Source organism: Mytilus edulis, chromosome 7, assembly GCF_963676685.1.
Source record: "Mytilus edulis chromosome 7, xbMytEdul2.2, whole genome shotgun sequence".
NCBI lineage: Eukaryota > Metazoa > Mollusca > Bivalvia > Mytilida > Mytilidae > Mytilus > Mytilus edulis.
In genome coordinates this window covers 24,245,962-24,261,089 of record NC_092350.1, presented here as the reverse complement: position 1 = coordinate 24,261,089, position 15,128 = coordinate 24,245,962, and positions in this window count along the sequence as shown.

Here is a 15,128-nt window from a genome sequence, read left to right as displayed (position 1 = left end):
CTGACTTGGAACAACCATTTCCTTATATAGAAAACTGAGAATTAAACCTGGTTTTATATATAGTTAAACCTCTCACTTGTATAACATAATAGGTATAAATGTCAAAATTGTGGACCAGCAGTCAAAATACGGATTTCAAGATGTTGCAATATTCAATATTCAATATATTTGATTTGGTTCAGCATTCATTTTCAACATTCAATATTCAATTTCAATATTCAACATTACATTAAAAAGAATTCTGTTTTGTAAAACATAATTTTTTTTCAATTCCCTTTTTCAACTTTTTTTTAATTTCTTAACATTCGATTTCAGCATTCAACATTCGATTTAAAATTCAATATTCATTTGCAACATTCAACGGTGGTAATTTGTTTTCAATGCAACATAGTTTCTTCTAATTATATTGTAAATATTGAAAAAACTATGATATTTGTGTGGTGGTCCGATAGAAGACACTGTTCACTTGTTCTTTTTATGGCAATTCCATGCTTAAAGTTATTAATCACATCATCTTCTGAATAAATCCTCACTCAGTTCCATATTCATTAAATGGAAAGGAGAATTCATTAAATGGAAAGGTGAATTGCATTCAAGAATTTTTGATGAAAAATCCCACTTTTTATGTGTATTCCATCTTTCTTGTGAACAAATACGTTTTCCTTAATCATATAGGATTGCTGGATACGACACTGGGTTCATATATTGAATATAAAGGACTGTGACTTTCTATTTATATTTCGAACTACAAATACAAAAAAATGATTCGATCTCTAATATTTGTGAACAATATCTAATAATTGATGTTTTACTCTGATGACAGAATGACAAAAATAAACATCTGTATTTGATTATTCTAAAATGTTAAAGTGTTTGAATGATTTATAATAATTAACCTTTTCAATTAATAATGCATTGGATAAAAAAATAATTTAAAATGATATATACTTTGATTTATGTAATGTGCTGATGATAAGTTCAAATTCTATAATCAAACAGAGACAGTTGTTACCAAGATAACGTGATGTTGTTTTAGTTTGATTTTCAGCATATTAATTGATATTAATTGATATACAAAATAGAATCTTTTCGACATAAGGACCTTTGTAGTTTTTTTTGTGCACAAGTCCTTTGCGTGGGAATTTTTGTGTACGTGGGTTGATAAAATAAAAGGAACAATGTCTTCTCAATGAATTGTTTACGGAAGATCTGCACCGACACAAACATTTTCCATATATATTCATAATAGTTGAACTGAATTGCTTGGCTCGAAAAATATCATCAACCTTTTTTTTTCGAAGGAAACAAACTTTACTCTCTAAATTTATTTTTTTGTATACTTCTTTGTTTAAATTGTCATACAATTTGTCTTTTGTCAAACGGAAATTCTTGAGAGCCTAATAGTTTTTGTAATTGGTTTCTATATTTTATATTGACAGAGGACCAGAGTCCGAGAAAGATCTACCAGGAGTTATGAGTTTTGCTTGCCTTGTTTGTCTGCGGAAAAGACTGTTTGTATTACCATTGATAACAGCTTTATGGATTATTGTCTCTTTTTTCATCACGTATGTACAAACTTATCCACAGTTATCCAATTAGCCAAATGTTATGCTTTGTGTTCTGTTAGAAAGCTACATGTACAATGGAGGTATGGCTTGCTCCTATAAATGTTAACTTATTTACGAAAACATAGATTTTACAGAATGATTTTTTAAGCATAAAGCTCTATAGATATTTTACAGTCAAAAATTCTGAAAACTGGCTACTGCAAGGTTTACATGTTTTTGTTAAATTTGGCATTGGCAATTTTAACGAAAATCAATCAATTTGTATATTATGTCTGCGAATTTAGAATGAGAAAAATAATTTTAAAGGGTAGAGTGAATTGCTTTATACTTTTGCAAGTGGAAAGATATATAGATGTATGTACTCTAACTGATCGTTGAAATAGTTTTTCAGTTTTTCAAAATACAGACTCTTATTGCTGATATATTGATTGATTTAATGGTTTGAAAAGCTGTTCAATGGTATTGTGGTAAAACCAGCCATATAAGATCGTATGAAAATACACTTTTGTAATTTTGGAATCAGGAAATGTATAGAAAGGTCATGTTCTTTATCTTTGGTTAAATTTCAAAAGGAGCAATAATAGAACAGACCTTTGATTATAAAGGATTTTCTTTCATGTAAATGTTGTCTTTTCTTTCCAATGGTCAAACCTAAATGTTTTTGGGGTTGGTCTACAGTGATACAAAACATTTGCCATTGAGATATTTTATGCAAAACATCATGGGCATAGCGCCAGGAAATCAATAAATAAGGAAAATATTCAATATTTCCCGCTGACTTTGTGTGAATAAATGAAAATTGTAATGTGTTATATAATAGTATTTCAGTTATGCTTCCTCTTTTGATGTTACACACCATTACAAGTTTTAGAGTATGTACAGGTAAGATGTATTCAATTTTTTTTCTATTGTTTTCAATGTGTTATCTTGATGAATAATGTTTCTGTTTCCTTATCCCTATAAAAAGTATCGTGCACGTATCAGTTTGCATGACGTTCAATTGTGATATGAAAGTACAAAGGCCGATACAAATGTGAAGATAATAGAGAAGAGCAAATTCAGCGATTAGAATAATTCTTCCTCGTTTTTTTTCTTAATTTTATTTCATAAATTGTTGTTTTATTACCCATTAATTTAATTCAACAGCTTGTGTTAGCACCATAAATTCACATATCAAGTGTAATATAAATGTGTAAAAAGGACTCGACACACGTACACGACAATTTTATTATTTAAATATTGTATATTTAAGGTGGTACCCAACACCTTGACTAAAATTTATTTGGCTCGTTTAATTTTCATAAAATTTTTACAAAATATTTACTTTGACCCTTTGACAAAAATATAAAAATTTCAAAAAATTTGAACCAACCGTTTTATCAGAAAAATTACACTGGTTATATAGCAGTTTGACAAACACTAATTTTGATCATAGAGAAGCTTAATATTCCATTAACAACACAACGTAATTAAAACGTTTTGCTGATTTTATAGAGTTATCTCCCTGTAGTGTTAGGTACCACCTTAAGAGAAAATTTATAAAAATATTTTACCATTTGTATAAATGTAAGAATAGAGTAATGAACAGAGTATTATATTGGAGCGGCGGAGAGGACAATTTTGGAAATTTAAATTACCTAAATACCTCATGGGATTTTAAAAGCTCATTTGAAAGCTGAAATCGTGTAATTTTTGAAAATATGTGTCGTAAAACAAAAAACTGGTACGATCTTGCTGTAAATTTGGGTCAAAGGTCATTACTTAAAAATTTCCTATTTTCATCTGGAGAAACAAACCATTGATATTTTTCTAATTAATAACCCATGAAATAAATTATATATGTAGTATTATGTATCAACACTTCAGTTCATACTAGATGTTTGTCGATATTTGGAAATGACGTCATAACAACGTTTTATTTGAATTTTTTTATGGAAACAGGTGTAATGAAACTTTTCACAACCTATTAAATATCAGAAACAGAATTCCCTTGATGTTTGACAAAAAAAAACATTTCTATAATGCTTTAGAATATATGAGTATCCGAAATTCTTTGTTGATAAATCGAAAAAAAATTACAATTTCGATTATAAGTTTTCCAGGATTCGATATGTCCCTTAGTTTTCATAAAATGATAACTTTTCAGATGATGACATATTAATGTTCATTCGACATTACTGCAATGAGTGCAAGCGTGTTATAATAATAGATATAAAAAGTGAGACATTACTGTTTCAATACAGCTTTGCCAAAGGACCACGGTGAGACAATATTTTGGTTGGCCAAATTTGCAGCCATTTAAACTTTGAGGTTTAAAGAATTGCAGTAGGTCTTACTAATTTTATCTGGTAAAAAAGACTTGTACATTGTCAAAATTGATGACATTACAAGTGACTTTTTGTAACGACTAAGGTCTCTGTTTTTAGTTTCAACTTCTCTATCAAAAGCCAAATCAAACGGAGATGTATTAGTGGTTTTTGATCTTTATGCCAAGTACGTTCAAACAAGCCGCATTATAAATTGCATTCACTGAGCAAATTATCTTGCTCTAGTTGATAAATCATATCAGTGTTGCATGATCTAACGGCAGCATCTATTAAATTTGTTAACCTTTCAACAGATGCAATGGTATGTAATGTTACCAACTTTTTATGCGATAGTTTCTTGAAAATAATACACTTTGATGTATTGAGAGGATGAAATAATTTCAAACAGCGAAGAATTTGATAAATAAGGCTTTATATTTGTTGCTTCATTTTTAGCCGAAGAATGTGCTACTGATTTTAAATTCAGCTTACTGTTGCAGCTTCATTACGCGACCCCTTTCAAACTAATTAGGTTGATCCAGTTTCTGTATCATTGCATAATTCAATTAAAAAACGAACAAATCATCACGTCCCTTTGTTGCAGCATTTTTCGGTAATTTTTCGTCCAGATTCTGTTGATATAATTAATATTTCACTAACCCCAGAATCGCAGATAATGCATGTGTAAACATAAACTACAAGTTGCCTTTTATAGGCATCGTGCGAAGCCAGTTTTAACGAGACAGTGATATTTACTATTTACTTGAATACAAACCAAATCAAACACACCCAAAAACCAAACGAACCCTACAATGATAATCACTTTCTCGGTTAAATTCAACATAAACGATAAATAACAATACCAAACAACATAAAAAAAATCACAAGACTTAAGAAATTATAAAATGAACTAGAAATCAGCTTGATAATGACTTCAAATGACCTTCGTTTAATCGCGTTTAACTAGAAACCACAACAGTGTCGGTTAATGTGTGACAGATATCCGGACTCGAAATCCTGATAAAAAGCAGATATTTAGTCAGATACTTATCTTCTTATGAATAAACTTTAAAAAGTAAATCGGGTCGATTGAAGTATTATACGGCGGCTTTACTGTTGTACCTTTAAAACACACCTATACTGCAAGTGCAAATAATACTAGGTAAAAACGATGATATTTCGGTGCTGTTTTTACCAATTTTCAAATGCATTGTGTTTTATATATAGGACCAATTAAAAATGTCCGTATAGTGTATGAGGTTCATGAGTAACTATATTTACCAATTTCGTTCACAAATAATTTTAAGGAGGTGTTAGTTATGAAATGTGTATACTGAATCAGCAGTGGGGTATTCGTTACAATTTGGGTAACGTCAGTTTAGGCTGTTTTTAACGTCATTTGTACCACATTTGATATTTACGACAAACATTTTTTTAAAGGTGAATAATTGATAGACAATTTAAGACATTAACATTCCATGAGGTATTTAGGTAATTTAAACCCGGTAACTAAGCGACTTTTCCCACATTCGCCGCTCCACTATTAGTCCTTTTGAACAATCCAACTAATTTATTACAAACTTTTTTTTTTAAATGACAATTTAGTTATAACTACGCGGAACCTAACAACGGAGAAAAACTAGATGACTACTTCATAGTTGTCATTTCTGTCTTCCTGTTGATGTCTCATAAGTAATACGCGACATAACATTGTATTTACATGACCTGGATATACCTTCGGAATTTCTCTTATGTTACCCTACTCAATTCTGATTCCAGAATTTATTCGTCAAAATCAGATACGCCTTTTATTATATTTCCATTAAATGTCCGTTGTGTTAAAGGCATCTTATGAAAATTGTATATGTTTATTATGCTAAGTTATTTCAAAAGGCTCTGGTGAACAGACCGAGGTTATGTGAAGTTAATCCCGTAATATTAGTAATACATATACCGGCTAAGACTATTACTGTACGACTTAAGACAAAGGACAAATGTCAGAGTAATGGTCCAGGGACCTAGTAAAAGGCGCTGTCTAAACTACTTAAAAAAATCGCCAACAATGTCTTCCTACACTTTTTCACTGTAGTCGTTTAGAAACCTCATATGAACCATACAAAATACTTTAGCGATAATGTTTTATAAATGGACTTACCAACAAATAGCTGTACTACAATATATTCCTCATACTAAATCATCACTTCCTTTCATAACATGAGGGTCTTAAGGACAGTGGTGTATTTATTACTACTAGTATTAACTGTCATTTATATTTTATATTCCCAATAGATGTACTTATATTTACATTTTTTTTTCAAAATTTCTATATGATTTAAACAAATAGTATCAGTCACAGCTTCATATATGGGTACTGTTCGTTTCTGAGATCTTATGGTGTATTTCTCAATTCGGGACCAGACTATAAAAGAGAGGCGAAAGATACCAGAGGGACATTCAAACTCATAGATCGAAAACAAACTGACAACGCAAATGCTAAAAATAAAAAAATAAACTGACTACTAATGGTTTACAAGACACAACATAGAAAACTTCAGACTAAGCAACGTGTCTCCCGTCGGGTGGCTCATGATACAGCAAACCCTGTAAAAAAAAATTCTTTAGGTCATATTCGTGAAAAGTGAACGGGATTGTGGACATAAGGAGCATAACCGAAATCATCTGTGAAACGGATATTCCATAACGGTCACACTCGTGATGACGTACGTAAAATTTACGAAGGGATGATTTCAGCTTCACCATTTTCAACATTTGGTTTAATAGTTTCCTTGTGAGCAGCAAACCTCTATTAAGAAAATCATGATAGGAAATACAAGCTTGGGAAAATTCTGGAATGTTGCTTCATGGAAATGAAAAGTTCACAATTGGGAAACGAACTCATCTCTTTTGTCGCATTTTTTCTTCAACCATTGTCGATTTCTAGTTGTAAGTCTATGAGGCAGACTTAACGGTTCTGTTGTATCCTTTATCTCAATTTCAACATAGTCGCCACGTTTTGAATTATTAGTGAAAGAACATCATCTATATATAGCGGAAAGTAAAGTTGAATGTGTTTGGAAGTTATGCAAAAAACAGATGTTTGCAGTCATTCCTATAAAACTTTGAAAATTAAAACAGAGGTGTGGGTCTAAAATGTATTGCAAACCAAAAAAATGCAGTGAATGTTTTAGGCTATAATTCTGATAAATAAGTATTTTTGTGAAAAGGGTGGTTTTTGAGAGTTTCGTATTTGAAAAAATGTTAGTATAGATTGTACTATGTAAATACAGCTGTTTCTCAAACCACGCATCTTTTGGGGAGATATCTAATATTCATAGATAACTTGATGTTTTTACGTACTGCTTCCCGAATATGTTCTTTATGAGTCATCTCATTGAGACATAACTCTGTACTATTGCCAGTATAAAAAGATATTGTTGCGGTGAAAACTGAATTCTGAAGTAGGCACAAAGTGGATATTTATTTGGTAGAGTTGAGCAGTTGAGACATCGTGTACCCCACCTTTTTTATATATTTTGTTTATCAAAAATATATACCTTGTTATATATATGTGTTAGCGCAACAAGTGAAATTAGGCATTTAGCTTAAATCCTAGGCAATAATCTAACGCCTAGACATTAAGTTATTGCCTGAAATTTTCAGGCAGAAAGCTTATTTCCTGAAATTTTCAGGCATTAAGCTTATTTCCTGAAATCTGATGATGATTATTCATCCTATTGCCGAACATAATTTTAGGCAATGAGTAAATTCTTGAATTTATGCATATTTATTGATATATTATTTATATTAAGTCGTTTTTTAATTATATTTCTAATATTTCATGTATAAATATACATTCAATTGACAGATCTTCAAAAGTAAGTCTATTTAGTAATTTTAACAGCAAAAAACAAAATTAACTTATACTTTTTTCATGTTTTTGTAGTATAACAAAATATCAAAACGATTTAAAAAAAAAAGTGATTGTATCCAATTAAAAAAGGGGAATATTCTGTAGAATAGTTATAATATTTTTTTGTAAATGTACACTAGTCGAGCTGTGATAACAAAAGGATTTTAACACAAGTTTCTATGAAGTTTTCATATTTTTAAATTATTATTTGATGCGTTTTAATATAAATACATTTGAACATATTTTAAAAGTGATTTTATTTCCAGTCTCTTGTTGATAGTTGTCTAATTAGCAATCATACCACATCTTTTTTTATATTAAGAATAAAAATGGGCCCTGTAGTTATGCATTGGTAAAATTAGAAGTAATCATTAATTATATGAAAGATGCACGATTATATATTTAATTTTAACTATTTACAATTAGTTTGTTCAATTCTTATATAAAACTTAGTTATATTTTTTTACTTCTGTTTTGTTTCCTAGAGTTTAAATGCACAATTTTAATATCAAAATTATTTATTACCCTTAAGGAGGCTCGCGGGTACAAAAGTTTCGGCAAAAAATTAAACATTTGTTTTTTCATTATAAATTTTATTTATTACACTATTAGTTATTACTTTATGATATGGTACAACATTCAACCAGAAAAATCGATTTGGTTTGGCCCCAGATGACTTTTAAAATGTTTATATCATTGAAAAAGCTCTAAATTATCTCCCTTTGGTGTAAAAATGCCATTTTTTTGCTTTAAAATTAAAATATCTTTTTTAACTCATCGGTGACCTATACTTTCTATTATTGTATTTCAAATAAGCTGTACATAAACTAAATAATTGTAAAATTTTAGCGATTTCTGTAATTTAATTCTTTTTTTTCTCGATATTACCTGTATTTCTCCTATTAGTTCAACAGAAAAAAAAGGATATTAACAAAAATATATGCTTCTTTCGGAGGCATATTGTGAGTTTAAATGAACGGTTACCCCATTGTTTATTTCATTTTTCTATTAGGGATATTATAAAGTTCATTCATTCAGCGAAATCTTATACTTTGAAAAAAGGGGGCACTAGCTACGAGATATATGAAAAATCTCATATACTATTTTTTGGCTTAATCTTTAATGAAATGCAAATAGTGAAATAATAATTCGCTTTTAGCAGCTAGTATGGTTTAATTTTGTCAAAATGAGCTAAAAAATATTGATTATGAATTATTTGCTTGCAAGTGAATAATTCGACCTTATTGATCCCGTATTCATGTGTACTTCAATGTAACCCCATAGCTTGAGATGGATAACACGTGAATTGTTTGTGTAAAGTTATTAAGTGGAAAAGAATTTCAACATGGAAAGTGAAACAAAGGAAAATTATTTGATTTACTGATTCGATCAACAAAAAAATGTTTCTTAGTATTAATAGACCCCGTTTACGCTGACAAAAAAGATCGATCTTTACAAAGATTGATGGTCCAGTGTAAACGGGTAAGATCAATCTTCAGTCGGACTTAAAAAGTCTACCTCTAGAGGTGGTTTTAAAAAGATCGATCTTATTTGAATCGATCTTTTTTTTGTTTAAACGCTTAGATCGACCGCGACGATCTTTTTCCAGGTGTTTGTTATATTTACTTAGGAAAATAAAGGTCTGACCGGTTCTTTTTATTTTGTAGTGTAAACGCACTGGATTAAATAAGATCGATTTTGATCGATCTTGCTTGTGCAATATAAATTTAAAGCTAGGTTCACACTGCCAATCAGATCAACTCGATGATCCCGATTGTCCAAATTTTCACGACCAAGCGTGACAAAATTCTTGATCGGGCCTGTTTACGACTTCTACCCGACTGCTAGACGACCTTAACCCGAACATTCACATCTGCAATACGATACAAATCCGACCACTAATTGAATACATATTCGATAATTCCGACCAATTCACGATCTCTACACGATCTTTACTCGACCAGCTAGACCAAATCAACTATACTCAGCCTGATCTCGGCCAGACCAGATCGACTTGATTTGTCACTGAATAAGTAGTGATATTAGACAGCAATAAACATAAATATGTCCATCCCCTTTTCCTTGTTTTCTTACAAATTAAGCCTACTGTTTGTGTCATATATGTGCATATGTGTATAATCAGTATTTGCCATAGATCTGATACCCAGTAGTTGAATGGTTCAAGATATTTCTTCTTGGTGTATCAATGGCAACAACCTGCTTTTTTTTCTTTTTTACTATTGCAAAAAGGGAGTAAAGATGTCACATATTTTCAAAAATTTGACCAACAATAAAATTTCAATACCCTTGATGATACCTTTTCTGAAACTGTTTACATATATCTACTGTATCACGAATTCAAATAAAAATCATTTGTCTTTCGTCTCATTTTTTTTAATAAAATTGTATCAAAAAGCGTATGAAAAAAAGTGTTTGTAAACATTCGATCGTACGGTGTCATATAGTTGTTAATTTCTGTGTCATTTGCTGTCCTGTGAAGAGTTGTCTCATTGGCAATTTTACTACATCTTCTTATTTTTATACTACAAAAAATTCTGGACTTACGGAAAATAGGGACAGTCAAACAAAAATAGCCCATTAAATAGCTAAAATATAATATTGATAAACTAAAAAACTAACCTTGAAGGCTAAATAAGTCACCAGCTGTCTAATAATAAATTTTAATTCTCTGGGGCCAAAATGCAGAATCTACTTCCCTTCCGAAACACATGAGATCATCCCAGGTTTTATTGGTTTTCGTGTTACTAAGTTTTTAGTTTTATTATGCTGTGTATTGAAGATTTCTTTTTGTCTTCTTGTCGGCTTTCGTTTATCGCTATGGCTGTGACGGTTTGACCTTTGAGTTTGATTTTTCCTTGGGTATATATGTTCTCTCTTTTAAAATGTTACCCCTCCTTGCAAAAGTACAAACGCTTACTGTAGATGGAGAAATTTGAGTACAGTTAAAAATAAATAGTGATAATATATTTTTGCAGAAGCAAAGTTATAAGAGTTAATCAGAGCTGCACACATTTTTAAAGAATCGTGTAGCAGTCGTGTATACTCGTGTATGGCCGGGTAGAGATCGACGAGTGGTCGAATTTGGTCGCATAGAGATCGGGTATTGGTCGAGTTGGTCTGGGATGAAAAAAATGTAGACGTCGCAGTGATCATGAAGCGATCGGGCATTGGTCGCGGTAATCTTGACCACATATCATACAGGTTATCGTTGATCGGAAATAGATCGGATATTTGTCGAGCAAAGATCGAAATGATCGAGTACTGTTCGGTAAACTATTTGTATTCCGAGCAAACTCGATCTCTACACGATCCTTTCAATATCAATTTGACCGCTACTCGACGACGAATTTTCGATCTCTTCTTCGAGTAAGGATCGAGAAGCCAGTGAATCGAGAAGAGATCGATAATTCGTCGAGTAGCGGTCGAATTGATCGGGAAAGGATCGTGTAGGGGTCGAGTTTGGTCGGAGTAATGAAGTAGATCCTGCATTTGGCCCGAGAGGATTTTTCAAACGCGAAAAGTAATTGTGCATTGCAATTCATTATTAGACAGCTGATGACTAATTTAGCCTTCAAAGTTAGTTTTTATGATTATCAATATTATATTATACCTGCTTAATGGGCTTATTTTGTTTGACTGTACGTATTTTCCATATGTCCAGAAAATATTGTAGTATAAAAATAAAAAGATTTGGTATAATTGCCAATGAGACACAGAAATGAACTATATGTAACCGTACTGTCGAATGTTTAAAAACACTTTTTCTCATACGCTTTTTGACACAATTTTAAAAAAGAAATGAGACGAAAGACAAATGATTTTTATTTGAATTCGTGATAGATATGTGTAAATAGTTTCAGAAAAGGTATCCTCCAGGGGATTGAAATTCTATTTTTAGCTAAATTTTGGGAAATATGTGACATCTTTAACCAATATTATAAGTAAAACCAAACAGATTGTTGCCATGGATACACCAAAGAAATATCTTGAACCATTCAACTACTATCAGATCTATGGAAAATACTGATGACTTACATATGCACAAATATGACACACACAGTACACTCAAATTGTAAGAAAGCAAGCAAAAGGGGATGGTACAATGTATGTATATTGCTATCTAACATCAGTACTAATCCAGAGACAAATTTCATTCTGAAGAAAAGAGAGGTAAAACTCTCATAACAAATGAGCGTCCGAATTGACTTTCAGGAAGTTTTTAAAACCATTGGGGTCCTGATTTTTGTTCAGCTCCTGCAAGTCTCTCATACTTTTGATTTTGCCATTTGATTAAGGACTTTTTGTTTTGATGTTCCTCGTAGTTCAGTATTTTTATGACACTGGCCACACAGTGGTCGCCTTGTGAGCCACTGCATCACCTAGATTTATCGGCACTTTTTGATGTATACCCCGTTTTGTCCATATGCTATCTTCAAGCTCCGTCACAGATATTAACCTGTCTATCTGAGCTCTAGCCACCTTGCCAAACAATCCAACTGCTTTATATTCATGCAGATATTTTAAATATATAATTTTGTTTTAAATGTATAATTTTACTCAGACCTTCTGAGTACTACTGCATCTAACCAAATAGACGGTGAACGTGTCCATTTGACACAGATAATGCCCCAGCTTGCATATAACGTTATAAAGAGTAATTGCCCAAGAACGGTAAAAGTGACACCACCCAAATTCGCAATTGACCTGTGTTTTATGGTAGTACGTTTCAAAAAATTTAGATGATGGAAAATAAAATAAGAGAACGGAAACTACTTGTTGGGACTTTCGTATACGTATATACGTACTTACGGACGGACAAGGGTAACTTTTAATGCCTCCTCGGCTGCAGCGGGTGATATAATTTTTTTTATATGTTTTTATACTGAAATTGTACATATCCGACCAATGCCCGACTATCCCTACGACCTCAATACCATCAAGTCAATCTGGTCTGGCTGAGATTAGGCTGAGATCGAGTATAGTTGATTTGGTCGAACTAGACGAGTAAAGATCGTGTTTAGATCGTGAATTGGTCGGAATTATCGAATATGTATTCAATTAGTGGTCGGATTGGAGTCCTGATGGAGTCATGAAGGGTTCGTGAATGTTCGAGTTAAGTTCGTGTACAGTCGAGTAGAAGTTGTAAACAGGCCCAATCAAGAATTTGGTCACGCTTGGTCGTGGAAATTTTGACAATCGGGATCATCAAGTTAATCTGATCGGCAGTGTCAACCTAGCTTAAACGCGAACTGGTCTTTTTAAGATCGATTCAAATAAAGATCGATCCAATTTCGTTGCCAGGGTAAACGGGGTCTTATACAGGTACAATTAAACTCATCATAGATACCAGGACTAAATTTAGTATATACTCCAGACGCGCGTTTCGTCTACAAAAGACTCATCAGTGACGCTCGAATCCAAAAAAGTTAAAAAGGCCAAATAAAGTACGAAGTTGAAGAGCATTGAGGACCAAAATTTCTTAAAGTTTTGCCAAATACAGCTAAGAGGGTGGTAAAGGGTTATTTCGTGCAACGGGATCGCCGTTTTTTATTTCACGTTCACCGTGTTTTTATTTTTTTATTTCACGTTCACCGTGTTTTTATTTTTTTATTTCACGTTCAGTCGTGCAAGACGGGTGCCTCGTTCAACGTGTTCTGCTTATTGAATTTTACGTGCATCGTGATTTTTCAAATAAAATTCAAACACTTTGCAGGGATCGTCAAGAAATAATTTTTTAAAAGCCCTAAACCAATTATATCATAAATGTGTATACTAAATCGGAAATATCAAGTAAAACAAAGAGTTGATATATACAAGAAGACAGTGACTCAGTCACAAAAGTTCAAATAAAAGTATTTATTTTTCGTGCAACGTTCATTACAGAAATTATTTTACGTTCAACGTGAAATTATGTCTTATTTCACGTTTTTTTTTCGTGCAAGCACCCCCTTTACCACCCTCAGCTAAGGTAATCTATGCCTGAGCAACAAACGATGATAAACATTTATTTTTCATCTATGATATGAAATTAAATAGACCTAGAAAAATCCAACAGCACGAGTTTGCTTAATCTATTTACTAGTATAGTATATCTATATTTAGGTTAGATATGGTCCCGCTTATCATCATGTTTATGTTAAGAACGTCACAATCGATACATCACACTTAAAACTGTTCCAATAAGTTCGTCACATCTTAATTATTTTCCTCTTTTTGACCCTTCACTTTTATATCTTTCAGTATGAAGAAAATTGCAATTTCAACAGACAATAAAATATGTTTAGTCAGACAATTGCAGTAACCCCTCAGCAAGTAACACTTTCACTGACTGCATAATTTAAATGAAAAACTGATTAAAAGTTACATAGCCGTTCCCTCTTAAAGAACGCTGTAACTATGGGATTTCTTTGATTAATTGTTATCATGTTTGTACCCGGATTTGTTTTTTCTCTATCGATTTATGAATTTCGAACAGCGATATACCACTGTTGCCCTTATTCATGTACACAAACCTTTGAATGTTAACTAGATGCAAATGTCAAAATGATCGGATTTATAGCATTTATAACTAGCATCAGTGGAGAAACCAATTGGAATAAATAGAGTTTAATTGGTTTGACAAAAACTGATGCATTTACGAATGTGGTTTTACCGCACCAAAAAAATACTAATATCTGATTAGTTTCAAATACTTATTGATATATATTAATCTGAATTTCTCACCCTTTTCATATACCACTCATTACAAAGTAAGTCCCCTCTGAAGATACAGCAGTCAACATAGTGTTATAATCCTAATCACAAAAAAAAAGACATACAGACATGTAACAAAGAAGCACAAAATGGCATAATTTTACGAAAAACTAAGGACTTTCTTATCCCAGGCATAGATTACTTCGGTGTTGACATGAATATCAATAATGTGGTCATTTTTATGAATTTCCTGTTAACAAAACCTCTGAATTTTACGAAAAACTAAGGATTTTCTTATCCCAGGCATAGATTACCTTAGCCGTATTTGGCACAATTTTTTGGAATTTTATATCCTCAATGCTCTTCAACTTTGTACTTGTTTGGTTTTATAAATATTTTGATATGAGCGTCACTGATGAGTCTTATGTAGACGAAACGCGCGTCTGGCGTACTAAATTATAATCCTGGTACCTGTGATCACTATTCACACCACTGGGTCGATGCCACTGCTGGTGGACGTTTCGTCCCCGATGTTATCACCAGCCCAGTAGTCAACATTTCGGTGTTGACATGAATATCAATAATGTGGTCATTTTTATAAATGTCCTGTTAACAAAACTTTGAATTTTA